The 16,171-nt window shown below is 39.0% G+C and overlaps 1 protein-coding gene across 2 annotated transcripts in view; it reads right to left on the bottom strand.

Moving 5' to 3' along the window:
- Positions 1–15,419, bottom strand: part of TRIM2 (tripartite motif containing 2) — a 90,561-nt gene extending 75,142 nt beyond the window's left edge. The window contains exon 1 of one of the 2 annotated variants that reach the window (XM_086746110.1): positions 15,305–15,419. The gene's annotated coding sequence lies outside the window, so the exon portion shown is untranslated. Of the gene's footprint in view, positions 1–14,752; positions 14,852–15,304 lie in introns of those variants that run through there. The other variant, XM_086746111.1, reaches the window with a different exon arrangement.
- Between the last annotated feature and the right edge of the window lie 752 nt (positions 15,420–16,171).

Here is a 16,171-nt window from a genome sequence, read left to right as displayed (position 1 = left end):
GACCAAATTAGTCTTGCTGGATATGTTTTTCAGACAGGTTAATGATCTGACTCATCTCTTTGCCATGTTAAACAGCCTAAGAGCCAGCGGAGGGAAGCAGTAAACACATGTGGCTGGAAGCAGGAGAGAGAAAGAAGTGGAGACCAGAATCACCACTTTATTTTTCCTAAGCAGAAAGCTGGCTGTCATCCCCAGAAGCTACCACCGATTCTGAGGCGAGACCTAAAACTGTGAGCCCCCAAACCATGCCACTCAAACACAAGATCTCAAAAGCTCCTACAACCCCTTGTTAGATTTCCAGCAAGCACTAGAATGTTTTCTCAAAATGTATTTTCCAAAGGAAGGTGAGGCTTCATTTTAATTAAATGCAAGTTTCTGAAAATATAGTAATAATTTGATTTCTTAGGAAAAAAAGTTGGATAGGAGAAAGATTCTTACAGACAAAAAAGGAAAACATTTAAGTTTTCTGCACCTGAAAACAGAAAGTATTTGGGCTATGAATCACCAGAACTTAATTTTCACTCTGTCCCCTTCCATATTAACATCCATGCATCTGGCTTCTACCATTTATTGTTTGCTCGGTAAAACTGTTTTTTTTTTTCCTTTCCCTTTTTATGACCTTAGCCTAGCCTCACTCTGTCCTTTTTTCTCAAAACACAGTCCCAGCTGGATGCCATTTTGCCTGTCCTCTGCTTCTCCTTTGGGGGCCCAACAAGGAACCTCAGGCTCCCTGAGGCTCAGCCTGACCAGTTCATATCTACACCTCTGCTGGAAGGAGACCTCTCCTGCTTCTTCAGCAGTAGCACAGATGCTGCAGAATGGAGTGGAGTAAGAAGATTTTTGTCACATTCTGCTGGCCTGGTTTCAATTATAAAGTGGGTCACAAGTTATTCCCAGAAAGCACAAAATTCAAGCAATGAAAGCCTTCAGATAGTGACAAAAGAAGTGAAACTCTGTAGATGAATTGTTTCATTTTTCTTTAAAAAAGGAAAACAAATGGCAGAAATGGCAAGGGGAAGAGATTATGTGCAGATGCAGCACGCTAACAGATGAGGCTGCAATCAATGGGAACTTGGGCTTAGTCCCAGCTCAGACCATGTGCATTTTGAACTTTGAGCTCTTGGACCATTTCCTAATTAGAAGGCAAGCGACGCACTGTGGAACTATTTAACCCTTTGGTGATGCCTCATGAGGTCTAGCAAATGCCAGAAAAGACTCTGGGGATGTGTCTAACCCCTGGAGGCCACATCTGTCTACAGGAAATAGCCCTGTGCTCCACATGGCTTAGTGAAACAACTGCTGTCAGCACATCACTCTTCATGGCTCTCTACACAGAAAGGTCAGGCTTACAATTACTCCTTCCTGCATTGCAGAACAATTGTTGGGATCTCCCCCTAATCTGCCAGCTCCCCACCCAGAATCTGCCTCTCTTCAAGGCTTTTAATGTCTCCTCCAAGCTCATCAGTAACACCACACCAAGGATCAGATCAAAGAAAGATACTGCCTGGAACTTAATAGTGTAAATAATGCCACGTTGCACACGGATAGTTACTTCTCTACTTCATAGGAGTGGAAAAGCAGCAAACTATTATAAAATTGTAACTGTAACCAAAAATACAAATATTAGAAACTGTGTGGAGAGATATAAGGGTTATACAGCTGATGTACATCAACAGTTGCCATATTATTTCTATGATACCTGACTATCACTGGTGTTCTAGTTAGATCTGGACTAGTTATTTCATCTTTTATACCCTTCTGTAAGGTGGTAATACTGTGTCTTACCTATTTCACAGAAGTACTATGTGGATACATTTACAGTGCTTTCAAGCTCTTGCTGAAGATATTTTGGACATAGAAACTGTTACTACTTTCATTATCGATTTGAGAAATACATCCTTTGAAAGCCAATAAAGAGGATAACTACTTTAGCAGGATAAGATTTGTTTAAAATTTCCTGCCACCTCCAAGGTGACTCATCCCAAATATAACACAAATACACTAATAAAAGGAGAGATGCCTCCAAAAATACATGCGCCGTGGGTATTGAGATTATAGTGGGTATAAAGATTAACTTTGGGGTTGTAGAGTACAGTAAACCTACAAGCTTAAAATCCATCTCTGCAAGTTTTCTCTGTATTTTCCTCAAGTCCTGCATCCTGGTAAGAGGTGGTTCACAGGCCCCAGTTGCCACAGAGGGCCTCAGAAGAGACCTTTGAAGTACAAATGACTCCTTGCACATGCCTTTCATTTGCCATTCAGGTGTGCTCTACCTTACTTGCAGACAAAGGGCCTCAATTTCCCATCTCACCTGGCAGTCTGGTAGTCTGAGAGTCTTTGAGCCTCAAGGTTTGTCTAGACTGGACTGCAACAGCAGGGTAGCAAGAAATATCAAAGCTAGCTGAAAAATAGCTGTCTAGTATATGTGCTGCTAAAGTATTAGAAAACTCGGTCAAGAAGCGAAGCAAATTAGCCTGTCTTGGACATCATGCTGCCATAACTGGCCTTCTATAGCCAAGCTGGCTATAAGCTACTTGGAGCTGTGCTATATTACACTGCAGGCATTTCTCTGTTAAATTCTGTGAATGAATCTAGACACAACATTTAAATCGCACTGGTGTTCAGGGGTGATTCATGCACTTCTAGTGGGATTTTTCAAACAGTGCTGAAGCACCCCTTAGCCATGATTAGCTTTAGAGTTCACAAAAATATCTCAGAAGAACAAATGCTTTGGCTTTGGAGCAAACACAATCATAGTGTCAGGTACTTCCAAAAAGAGCCACTGATACTCGCAGCACACACATCTACCCTAATTTCAAGTTACAAGATGACTTGTCTCCAAGGAACACTTTTCTAGAGAACAATGTAAACATTTCCAGCAGTATCTTTGGAACAGACAACGTGGTATGAAAAAACACACCATCTCCCTTATTAGGTATGGCCTTTGCAATGTGGGCTTGTTTACAAGGAAGAAGAAATAGTTTCCCCAGTTCCTCACACTTCTCTGTGGGCTGAGATGCCCCTGCTCAGACAGAACTCAGGGAGATATTCAAAAGAACTCTTTTGTGAAGACCTTGCTGTCATACAACAAATAGAGATGATTAATTAGAAGACTGCCTTCAAGATAGCAGTGGCTCCTGCTCTTATTATAAACTCTATTCATCTTGAACTCAGCAGTAAATATCCCACATGCTTCTTTGGCACAGAACCAAATGCTCTGCATCCACAAGAGCAAAGGATGCTCAGATGCCCATCACAGGAAAAATGCTCAGATTAGCAATGCAGTGACCTTGGTTCAAAGAAAGCCCTTTAATACGTGCCTTCCTTTTAAGCATATGAGAACTCCTGCTGATTTCACTGTCACATCAATAAGGTCAGCCATGGATTCATCCAGGAACTAAAAGGAATTAACTCCCTTCACACACACGCACTTACCCTGAATAATGGCCAGAGTTGTCTGTGCCTCACGATGCAGATGTGACTTGTCCCTCCCCACTCCCAATGCAGATCAGCCGTTTGCCTCCCATTGAATGAGACTACTCATGCATTTTATGTCATCTGCTTACTTGCTGAATCGGAGGGAGGGGGATACCAAGAAAAACACTACACCCAGCTTACTTCTACACCTCCTTTCTACCCAGCAAGCCTAGAGAAAATGTGCTAGTTACCTAGCATGCGGAAACACTTAAATAATTTAAACACTTGAAGCGGAACTGCAGAGGCATAACAAAGGTCAGAATCATTCACTTGAATGAACAAATGCTTTTAAAAAAATGGCGATGTGTACTTATAGAAACCTGCAAGCAAACACAGCAGTCCAAGTTTTCAGTATCCTCATATACCAGGCTAATAAGAGGGAATTTTGATTAATTCCAGGTGTTCTCAAGCCGAGATCCTAGTGGTTAGCCATTCCCCTATAAAAATAGGGCCATGTTAGCTCTCAAGCAAAACTCTGTTATAGAGGTATTCTGAACAGTTGGAGAGGGAAAGAAGATCTTAACATCAAAAGACATTACAAACCTTAGCCATGCAGGAGAACAAAATTAAAATATAAATGTCCCTGATCCAAGTAGCATATGGCTAAAGCTGTCATGTAATCAGAACGAAACCACTCCCATGTCTGGATTTAATTATGTCACGCCATTTTAGAGCAGCCTAAGGAAACTGAAATGGGGGTCAAAATAATCCCAGAGTAATTCTTCACTTGAGTGAAGTCAATCACACATATAAGAACCTGGGTAAAATTAGATAACAGACAATATCAGCAGACTGAGCATACAAAGGTTCTTATTAAAGGCAAGAACAACAAACGAGTCAAATGGCTCACTGCAGAGTGAAAGCACCAGTGCTATCACAAATTTCTGTATGGTCTATAAAATTCAGGCAAACTTGCTGAACTAATGCATACTGAAAGAATAGCATTCTGTTCCATATGCTTTCACTGATTTGAAAATAAACTGAATTAATGAAATGCTTCAGAAATAAATATTTTATTATGAGTTCTGCATATATTTAAAACAAATTCTTCATAAGAAAATATTTGTATGAGATTGTATGTTTATATAGCAACTGTAAGTTATGGGGAAAAATCTACATCAGAACATACTTGTAATTAATCTGGAAGTACACAGGACATGACTGAGAATAAAACATGACATTGAATTTTTTATTCAGTGAGAGTCTAAAATCAACTAAATTATATCTTTTTAGTTACAAACAAAAATATCTAGATAGATTTCTTGCAAATGTTAATCTGGGCGGAGGAACTTAGTCTTTTGAAATATTACCTAGCTAACAAAGAAGTTTGGGGATATTGCATATTCTATCTCAAACAAATAAATAAATAAAAATGTATACGCAAAAGCAATACCAATGCTATCTAAATCACTAAATTTTCTGAAGATATGCAAAATAAAATAAAATTAAAATCTCTATAACCTAGATCCAGCATCACTATACTATTTTCATACTAATATGAAATCAGTTCCATCTCAGTCTGCTTTTTGTTTTATTTTTTTAATTGCCATTTAAAAAAAACCCTAAACCACACTTATTTCAGCATTCAATCTTCTTACTGCTCTAAAAGTAACAAATATGATGCCTCATTCCTTGAGCAAGGCCTCCCTGATTTCTGTTAAAAGTCACAGCTGCCTGACTGCAGCCCAGTGCTCTACCAGAGCCTTTGTGTCAACCTTGTCTATGACCTGGATTAAATTATAACTTGCCCACTGTGATTCTATTTGCATGCAAGGAACAAAATCTGTTGCAAGACACGAACAGCAGGCCTTGAACATTTCTGTGCATTCACTTGTGCTTTTCTATGTGCTTGTCAAGATCAGCAATGTGGCATATTTAAAGGAGGCTTCTTGCTTTGAAAGGATTGTTGTTCTTGGTTGCTTTCTGACTCAAGCTGAAAAGAGACCTCATAGAAGGAGGCAATGATAATTGCAATATAATTGCTAAAATTAAGCAACTGCTTGGATTCATGCAGTTATTTTAAAGCTATATTTGTTTGTCATTTTGAGGACAGGTTAAAGATGGCAAAAAGCACAAGTCAGCCAGAAGGGAAGCTTATATTGCAGTCAGTCCCACTGGCATCCCTAGATATGACGATGTATAAAACAAAACACGTGTGAACCCCTTGATATTCCAGAGGATTCTAGAGCGGTAATGTGCACAGTTCAGAATAACTGGACACAGGCACTCTGAAAAGGAAATATTCTGCAGATTCAAAAATCTGTTTTACTTTTGAGTGAGGGAAAAAGTAAAATTTTCCCAGTAGCATTTAAAAAAAAATGAAACTGAAGATGTACGGACCAATCTTGTTGCCTTTCACTGCCTTCCTCATTTACAGTAATCTCAGCCTCTACAGCAACTTCCAGTAGTGCTTTTGAGAAGGGGAAGAACCCACAAAGATACTTAATACCACCCTCAACAGAATGAATTCAGATTTTTCCTAAGAAATCTTGTTACAGCTATGCTTAGGAACCTCCTTGTTACGTGGAAGTACTGAATGTCATGTCTGCCCAAAGCAGCATTTTGTTGTCAATTGTGCATTTTTAGTGCATTTTGATAGTATCATCGGTAAGCATGCTAATTTGATATTTGTCCATTAAGTGACTCTGCTTTCAGCAGTTAATAGATTGACTGTCTTAAGTGGCTGGGGTGAGATTTTTCATGATAGATGTTCATCTCATTAAAAAAAAAAATCAGCCAAAATCATTGAGTTATTTCTGAGAACAAGATTAAGAAAAATTAAATTGCTTTGCATGATGACAATTCCAGTGCCTTTATTTGAGAACTATTAAATTCCTCTGCTTTGCCTGAACATTAAACAATAGGGAGAGAGAATGTCTTATTCCAGAGAATGTCTTTTTTAAAGTCACATGAATATGTACACTAAATTCACTGTGCCCTGATGCATGCTCATTTGGGAAAGGAATCTTTGATGTGATATAGGCAGTTTACTTTCTGTCCTTTCCTAGTGTTTGTGTAGCATACCACTGACACTACTTTTTATGCTGAGGATGTATTGATATGAGTACGTTTGTAGCTATTTATATTTAGACTTACTATTTGACACTCATTAACAAAATTACAGAATCACAGAACGGCTCGGGGGGAAGGATCCTCTGGAGGTCATCTGATTCAACCCCCCTGCTCAAGCAGGGCCACCTAGAGTCAGTTGCCCAGGACTATATCCAGTTAAGTTTTTAATATGTCCAAGGATGGAGACTCTGCAATCTCTCTGGGCAAACTCTGCCAGTGCTTTGTCACCCTCACAGTGAAAAAATGTTTCCTGATGTTCAGATGGCACCTCTTGTGTTTCAGTTTGAGCTCACTGTTTCTTGCCCTGTCACTGGGCACCACTGAAAAGAGCCTGGCTTCATCCTCTCCACACTCTCCCTTCAGGTATTTGTACACATTGATGAGATCCCCTTGAGCCTTCTCTTCGCCAAGCTAAACAGTGCCAGCTCTCTCAGTGTTTCCTTATAGCAGAGAAAGTCCCATCCCTTCAACATCTTCATGGCTCTTTGCTAGACTCTCCAGCATGTCTGTCTACCTCATATACTGGGGAGCCCAGAACTGGGCACAATGCTCCAGGTGTGGCCTCACCAGCGCTACTAGAGTGGAAGGAAACACCTCACTCAACCTGCTGGCAATACCTCCCCTAATGCAGCCCAGGGTACCACTAGCCTTCTTTGCTGCAAGGGTACTAATATTTGAAGAAAGTCCACTTTGCAGTGCTAGCTTTTGACACCAATTAAAGACTTGTGTCCTTATTGTAAAAACAGGTAATGGGTAAAACTCCAACTGTTTTTCTTTTCTATCCACAAACCACTACAACAGCTACAATTTATAAGAATAACATACACCTGGATTTGGGTACAAAATTTTTGGTCAAAGACAATGAAACAAGTGTCTAGAAGAGATTAGGTGAGACCAAACAATGCACACATTTATTTTGTTAAAAGTCCTTTCTTCATCATTCATAAGACTGATTTCTCCTCCCCTATATAGCAAGGCTCAATCAACAATTACAAAGAGAAGACTGATAACATGTAAAAAGATAAAAATAGAAACCTCATTCAGATGTTTTGTTCCAAGAAATAATAATAAAAAAAAAATCAAATACTCTGTAAAGTCCTCTAGAGATACCAGTACTGCAGTCAAATTTACATAAAGGGTTGTGCCTGAGATGGCTGCAAGTATAAATCTTGCAGCAGATGAAGATATTAAACAAGACACATCAAACCCAGTTCAACAAAAGAGGACAGATTAAATTAACAAGGCAGTGAAGAAAACTCTCTGGTATGAGGATAAATATTCTCATGGGCAGCTCCCTCAGAAGACAGTACCTTTACATATTGTCCTACAAAAATTTCCCAACACGAAATACTGCTCTTTTTATTGCATATTGTACTAACACTATTTCCTCACTGTCAGGGTTGTTCCTTCCCTATTTACAGCCATATTAGCCAGCTCAAGACCTCACGGTGGCCAAGAAGTGGGCTTTGTGGGTACGCAATAGTGGAAGGTCTTGGTCCAGACAGAGCCAGGGGAATCTGTTCAGTGAATGAACCCAAGTGAATGGAAAAAAGAGACTCCCCTGTCACTGTATTTCTCCAAGCTGGCTCTTAGTGGGATCATACTTTGTCTATAGCAAATAAAATGGCCAACAATTGTTAGTAACAACAATTAAGCCATTCATTGTGCCTTTTGGAAAATGACGGATGGAGTTTCTTGTACCATCCACACCCCAGCTGCACTCTTTATCAATTCCTCCTTCATGAAAGTTGTGCTAGTTGAGCATCTGTTCTGAATCAGTAGATAAACAAACCACTATGGACTTCTTTGTACACATACCCATTGGCAGACAGTCCAGTAAAGGAACAGCAATCCACTGACCTAGAGAATTGCACTGTCAGTGTGATAGGCAGCCCTATACCTACTTTTAATCTCCATACCGGATTAAACCAATCAGTTGAAGGGCTCTCTCGAGCTCTCTTTATAAACACCTTTAGTTCACCAGAAGCACAGAAGATGACATAGACATGTTGTGCCACTTGTTGCTCTAGTAACACTCAAACTTTCCTCAGTGACAAACAGAGAGGAAGTATATTTATATGAAAAGACTTTTCAGACGACAGGGTGAGGGTACTGTGGGGTCTCTGCTGCTGAAGGATCTAAGCAATCTTTTCCCAGCTCCATAAATCATGGCTGCATAACATCAGCTCTGATTTCTCTTAAGGCTACCTGGCTGAGGATCAAAGACAATCAAAGAGATTTCTTCTTTCTGCTCTCCACAGCACTTGCAATCAGGTGCGGTCCTCTCTGTGTCTAACTGCCCTCACATCTTCAAGAATAAAGCACAGCCAGAAGACATTTTTTAGGACAAAACCATTTTTTAAAAGCATTACCCTAAGTCAGTGATGTGGCCTTTTGTTGCACCAAGAGGATAAACTCATACTTCCCCAGAAATAAAAATAACAGTGTTTTGCATGGTGATACTCCCTTACTCTGATATTGAAAAAGAAATGAACATTTCTGGAAAAAGTAATTAACTGCAATTATTATTTCAGTGCATGAACAATCAAGGTCAGAATCAAAGCAAACCATCACAAGTATTCTAATAATTGCAATGAAAATGATGACTTTTCTCATTGAAAATTATTGACTTCTAGAAGACCTTCGGTGTCCGTAGCATGGTGTTCATTACAAGCACTATACAAAGCTATCCATGTTAAAGGCTTCACTCTGTTAACTCTCAGCACGCTCTTAAAAACAAAGCAAGTTGAACAAATTAGCTGTTTCTCATTTTAAATTGCACAATCTTAATTTTATAGAGAAAAAGAGTACTTTGGCTACTCCACCTGGTAGGAACACTGATGGTTGGAAGCTCTTTTGAGTTAAAATTTTGTCACGAGAATATGCAGTATGAGTTACGTTCACTTGTAGGGTGGCTGTATCTTTGCCCAAGGTCAATATGTATATTGCCCTGGGAACTCCAAACATGCTAAAATAATTTGGGTGTTAGTTGATGTAATTCTTTAATCAATTTTCAGCCTCATTGCTTCACTTTTACATAGCAATTACGTAATGCCTCAGCATTAACTAATGACTAATTTAAAATCTGTCAGAGGTCTACACATACTGTAACAAAGCTATAACAACCTATGGATTCAGATATGTCAGTAGGGCAACACTGTCAAGGGAGTCAATGTCAACCTCCTCTTTCAAAAAACTAGCCCTGTCACCTAAGAGGAACTACTTTTCTGCATTCTGCCAAGACAGAGCCAAAGACACATATTTCAGTGACTATTTCCATCCAAAGAAGAATGGGAGCTGGTTCATTACAATGCATTCAACAGAAGTAGCTCACTTTCAGTCTGTACATTCAGTTCTTAAAAAGCCCCTTGAATGAGTGAATTCCCACTGAATTGAAGGGGAGGGGGGAAACAGAATACAAAAATTATTTAACTTTTTTGAATAACTCCCCTAGATATGCAAAGAAGACTCAAAAGCCTCCTTTAAATTAAGACTACCCATCTTTCTAAAATACAAACAAGCTGCAGTGATTTGTTTATTTCTGACTTACTATCTTTAAAATTAGGTCATTACTTTTAAGAATGCTTTGAAATATATGAATGATAGGAGAGGATTTCAGAATGTTCTTAACAGTAATCCATACCACTCCTGGGGATAAATTATTTTGCCTTTGACCTTCTAGCTTATCCATTTGGGAATCATATTATTGTCTTACAAAAAAAAAGAGGCACCTGTCTTAATATTCCTGAACTAATGAGTTCTGCAAAATCCTTTCAAAGTACTAGCTAGCCAGATTGATAAACTACTGCTTTATCCATCCAGATCAAGCTGGATTTATGATTAATTGCATGCCTGCAAATAATCTTTCAGACTGTTTTACTCATTGTTCCCTCTATGTAAAAAAAAAAAAACAAAACAGAAAAACCCACATTTGATGAGTACAATAGCCCTTCATGTTTGGCAGCTTGCATTCATTTAGATTCTTTCAGCTGCTTTATGGAAAAGACAACAGTGGCATTGTCAGAATATATTTAAATTTTGCCTGACACCAATGTCCACTGTTAGTTTTTAATATGTCACCACTGTTATATAAGTTGCAGTGTCAATGCAGATTGAAATTAAAAAAACCTGGGAAATTCAAGGCATTCTATCTTTAAAACTGCAACTTGGCCCTCTGGGATTATTTAGATTTTTTATTCCTGCATAAACAACTAGGTTTATGACCTCATAATAAAAATGGCACTTAGAAATCATAGTGGTTTGTGCAATATAAATTTCCAGAAATAAGAATGATGCAATTTTGCTCAGTTATGTCAGTTACATTGCTCAGTTAAGTTATAGCTTATATTCACATGCTACAGCCTTGCTCCGTGAAGGATGATATGAGTGTACAAACTGAACAAATGATACACCTTCAGAATGAAATAGTGTATTATAGCATAGCTTTGTAAACTAGAGAGTTGTTCTGACTGGTTACAGATGGCAGATTCAGTTCTAGTTTATAGGTATAAAAACTACTGCATACCTTACATCACACCATTCAAACAAAAGGTAGCAGAAAAGGTGATGTTAACAGATGTGTGACCTCCTAAAATCTACTCGTAAGGTGAGTAAGGAGCAGAGAGTTGGGAAAAACCGGTCCTACAGAAAATACAGATTAAGACTGTTCTCCCATATTATGATCCCCACTGTCCACTTGCTGGAATCACAGTACATGGTCCATGATGAGTCAATTATCATCTGATGGTCATGTGTCATGTTGCTGCTATTTCATGCCAATAATTAACATTTAAATTTACATTCTGTTAATAACCACAGGTAAACATGCTTCATCAAACTTAATAATTAATATTATTACCTTAGCAATTAAGTTTATCATAAGCCTTATTAACTTAGTAATTGACAATAGTGTCTTAATGATTTTAAGAGGAATCTTCATTGGTGGCCCTCAACTATTTTGTAATTACAGTCATGTTTTGGTCAGTTGAGTTTATTTCAATTAATATACTTCAGTAACTTAATAGCTAAACATTAACAGCCTAAGGGAGATATTCCAAGTGAATCAGTAAGAAAGCTTTGAAATAAGGTCACAGCAAGTGTGTGTCATTTTCTTATTTTAATTACATGCAATTTCAAACCCATGTCTAGGCAAACTCTGGTATCCTGACAACCAACTTGGTTATAACATACTACTGACATCTGTATTCTGAATTCAGATAAAAAGCCAAACAAGAAAGGTGGTAGTTGTATAATAAGGAGTTTTTGCTTTATTTTTAAAATAGCTTGTAAGCAGTCTGGGACCAAGAATTACCTTCTGTTTCTATACAGTACCTTGCTCAGTGACCTTCCAATGAAAGTGTTCCTAGATGTTACAGAAATAGTAAAGAGTAGTAATAATATAAATGCAGAATAAATAGATAATGTCATTGATGCAAGTCCAGATTTCATATCAGGTACAATGATTGATGTTTAATGAACTGCTCTGACACTGCACAGGTTCTTAGGAAACAACCAAGCCCTGTATAATTGCATTTAAAAGAAATTAGAGCTTCTGATGAACATATTCAGTTACTTTCTTCAGATTTTTTCTTCATACAAAGGCCACAGAAAACAGTAGCATCTCTATTTTATTTTTTCTTTAACATTCTCAGGGATGATTAAATAGATTGTGCCTACATGTGGTCTGCTGTTTGAAGATCAAAATCCAAAACTCAGCCTAAGTATCTGTGTTGTGATAAGTTACATTAATTGGTATGTTGGTTACCTTTTCATTCCTCAACTAGATGAGCATAATGGTTTTCTTCCAAACAGACTTCTAAGTCTTAGTTAGTCTCAAATCACAGAAATGCTTGTAGCAAAGCAGGTAGAAATTTGGAGACAGGAGGAAGGGAGAAAGGAAGGGAAGGAGGAAGGTTTAATTTCTGTAAGATATTTATGGGAACTCATCCTTACCTACCTCATTTGCTTTGTAATTCTTGTAGAGAATTAGGAGAAAGGAGAAGTGATCAGAGAATACTGACTGAAAAGAAAAGACAACATGGAGACTTAGTCTTTCCTATGACTACAGAAGAGAGAAGGTGGTGATAGAATGCAATGTTCCCAGTTTTAAAGGGCAGGGAGGGTGGGACACAATTCCTCTAGGAGCAGAAGAGTAAAAGTGAAGAACACTAAACCACAGCTATAAAAAGTTGCTTGCTTGTAGTAAGAGAGAGAACTTGGAGTGACACACAACTTCTGTCTGGAAAGGGAAGGAAAAAAGGAAATAAATACTAGGAAGGACTATATTCCTTTTCAGCATCTTGGTAAGTAACAATGGATTTGGCACTGTTAAATCTGGCCTTTGACTGCTCTGCAGGGGTTACCTGTGTTGGCAGCTCACCCTGTGTTTTGCATGGAGAATACTGAGAATTCTCTTGAACTGTGACGAGTTGCAAACTGGCCAGACAAGACTGGTCTGGTGCAGTTGCTGGTATACCCTTTCTTAATCTCCAAGTGAGGTCAACCACAAGGTGAACAGGTTAGCTCCCTGATCAACCATGCACACTGCCTGGCTTTCCTACAGACCAAGGGAAAGGATCAGGCAGTTTCACACCTCCCAGAACTATTTATGCAGCAAGGTGAAAATCAACAAAGCAGGCAGTCATGGTGTTACTGATCTGTTTACCGTGGAGGGGTAAAGGTATCTGAGAAGCTAATACACCAGTGAGCATGGGAATGCTCACACCTCAATGCTTTCAAAGAAAGTTAAAAAGCATCCAGGCATGTAATAGCAAATGAGGTTTCAGCTCTGGGTTGCAGCACCAAGAACTGCAGGGGATTGTTTAATATTCAGTGAGCATATGCCTAAAAAGTCAGTGCACACACTATCAGAATTTCAGCATCTTGCTGCGCATCAATGCACTTTGCTTAGGCTTCATCAGGATCCATTTAAGTCGTGGATAAAAGATTTGGGAGGAAAACTGGTATACAATGCAAAGTGCAAAAGAAAAGGCAAGAAGATACTTTTTTTTTCTGGACATCCGTTAGGAAGACGCTTGAGCAGATTTTAAATAAAACACCTCTGAAATTTTCCATCCGTGTGCCAGATCTTCCTAGAAGAACCTCTGAAATTATTCAGGACATATATTAATAATTTCTCTACATTTTAGAGACTTAGGCAGGGGATTTCAATGTTTAATCCAGGCGAGCAGTGGATTAACTGCCTTCAGCTGAAAGCCTGCCAGCTGACAACTTTTCCCCATGCACATGGCATTTGATGTCTGCCATTTTAATATTTTGACATTTTTGTGAGAGACATTGTCCTGAAAGGTCACCACTTGTCTCAGCAGTTGGCTGGCTGCCACTCAGGCTTGGGAAGCTTAGCTCCACAGCTGTCATCAAAAATGACCATTTTCACAGCTAAGTTTCAGGGAAGCGATTAATTTCTGACTGTATATGAGGGGAAAAAGGAGACAAGAGGAAGGAAGTAGAAGCTCCAAAATCACCTTTCACTTGCTGCTATGAAGACAGGCATTTCTACATGAAGGTCTGTAACACGAGGCTGAAGTATTGCAAAAGCAGCTTATAAAAAACAGATTGACCAAACATCAATGCTGTTATAGCAGCATTATCAAGGGGGTTATATCATGAATATGTTCAGCCCTCTATGTGCAGCAAACAACACAACATATATACTCTCTGCTTAGTCACTTAATGGCAGTCACCTGTTAACTGTGGTAATGACATTTTCACATGGCTCATAAAAAACTTACAGTACCACAATGGTCCCTAAGAAACAACAAAACCTGTAAATAAAGCAAGAAACGTGATGTGGCAACACAAACAAATCAGCTACAGCCTGCATTTCTTGTGCAATTATCTGACATTTATACTTGGTACCGATCACAGGCTGTTTTCAATAAGCAGATTTCATTCACAGCACAGTAAGAATTCACAAACCATAAACTCAATAGGACAATGGCACTACAGAAGCTTTGAATTAGAAAGGCAAATAAAAACCAAAATGCTGTTTCTTCAGTGCTATGAGATCAAAAACATTAGCAAATACCAATGCTCTTCCTTACAGTATCACCGCAACACTGAGAAACGTACAACTCCACTGCTTCCCAACCACCTTACTATCCTGCCTTCATGCCACATAGCAGATAAAGACGGTCTTCATGTACAGACAGAGCAAGATTGGTGAAAAACATGCATTGCTCACCGTGCTATGTTCATTGTTCTTATCAGGTCAGATGCAGACTTACTGGTGCCCCTTATGACGACTATTTGTTTGCGCTTCTGATAATAAGGTACTGTCGAGCTTCTTAATAAGTCCAGGTCTGCATTTACGGATTTTTAAAGAAAAGATTCCAGGTGAAAAATACCATGGCAGATTTCTCTCCTATGCGTTCACAAGCCGTCTATTACTGCTGAAGCATCTTTCTTGCTGTATATCTAACATTACCTAATCTAAGCAGAAAATCATCTCTATAGAAGTACCTCCTGCATTCACTTGGCTTCTCCCCTCACAGACAGTGTGGCAACCAAACGTCCCAAAAATCAAAAAGCACAACTGCAAACTATTTGTTCCAGAAAACTTTCATGCATCCCTTTCCCTCAGCAGCTCTTCCACTGAAAGCCAGAACAATACTGCAGAGAAGCTTTCCCTGTCAGGATGTTTTCAGCTTTCATCTCTCTGCTTTTTCAAGCAGAACAGTGAGGTAGAAACCCTAATTAGCAATCCAAAAGCACCACATAGGCAAGGAATACTTACATTTGCAACTGTATTTGTGATATTTGCGCACTGATCCAGCGACTGGTGATTACAAAGAAGAGAAAGAGCTTTTTAGGCTGCCTCTCAAGCCTGCAGCAGTGAAAAGGCGGCTGCTATCTGAACGCTACTCATTTTCTATATGCTGTGCTCTACTTGCTTCCCATGTGCATACAACACAGCTGCCAGATTTAATAACCATGTCAGCCTGCTTTCCCCATAAAGCAACAGAGATGACAGGATGAAGATGAAGTAGCCAGCGCATTAATCTGTAGTTATGGCTGCACTAAGCCTTGAATGAATGTCACGGTTTTATTGCCCTTGAAAAAAAAAACCAAACAAATCAACTCTACGTGTGAAAAAAATGTGCGACGGGATTTCACAAATGTTAATCCATCCTCAATGACATTAAAGTACATTAAAGAAATTTCTCCTTTTTTCCTCAGTTAACAAATCTTAGGACTTGAGTTAATTCCTTTTTACTACATCCTGATCTTTCAGCATATATTTTTCCTAGCAGTACATGCTTGCACCCCAAAAGAATAAAACCACAAACTGACAAATTAGTCGAGCTTCAGTCCTCTCTGGTTCCTCTCTGGAAGGAAGTATTTCCATACCTGTCTGTCTTTGCTGACTTATTGCAGGGAAAAAAAAAAGTTAATAAAAAAGGGGAAAAAGTTCTCATTTACCATCTAAATTCTCCCATGCAGAGTGGCTCCTAGAGCACTGGATTTTAGTATCTGCTGTGGTCAGCTCACTGCCAAGGTGGAGCATTGCCGTACCTCTAGCTGTCAAACCAGTTCTATGTGAGGGAAGGGTGGGCAGTTTACATGACAAGTGAAGGTGGCAGTCATGGAATCAAAAACAACA

Source organism: Chlamydotis macqueenii, chromosome 4 (assembly GCF_036417535.1).
Source record: "Chlamydotis macqueenii isolate bChlMac1 chromosome 4, bChlMac1.mat, whole genome shotgun sequence".
Classification (NCBI taxonomy): Eukaryota; Metazoa; Chordata; class Aves; order Otidiformes; family Otididae; genus Chlamydotis; species Chlamydotis macqueenii.
The sequence above is the reverse complement of the archived record's forward strand: the minus strand, read 5'-3'. Positions and strand labels throughout refer to the sequence as shown.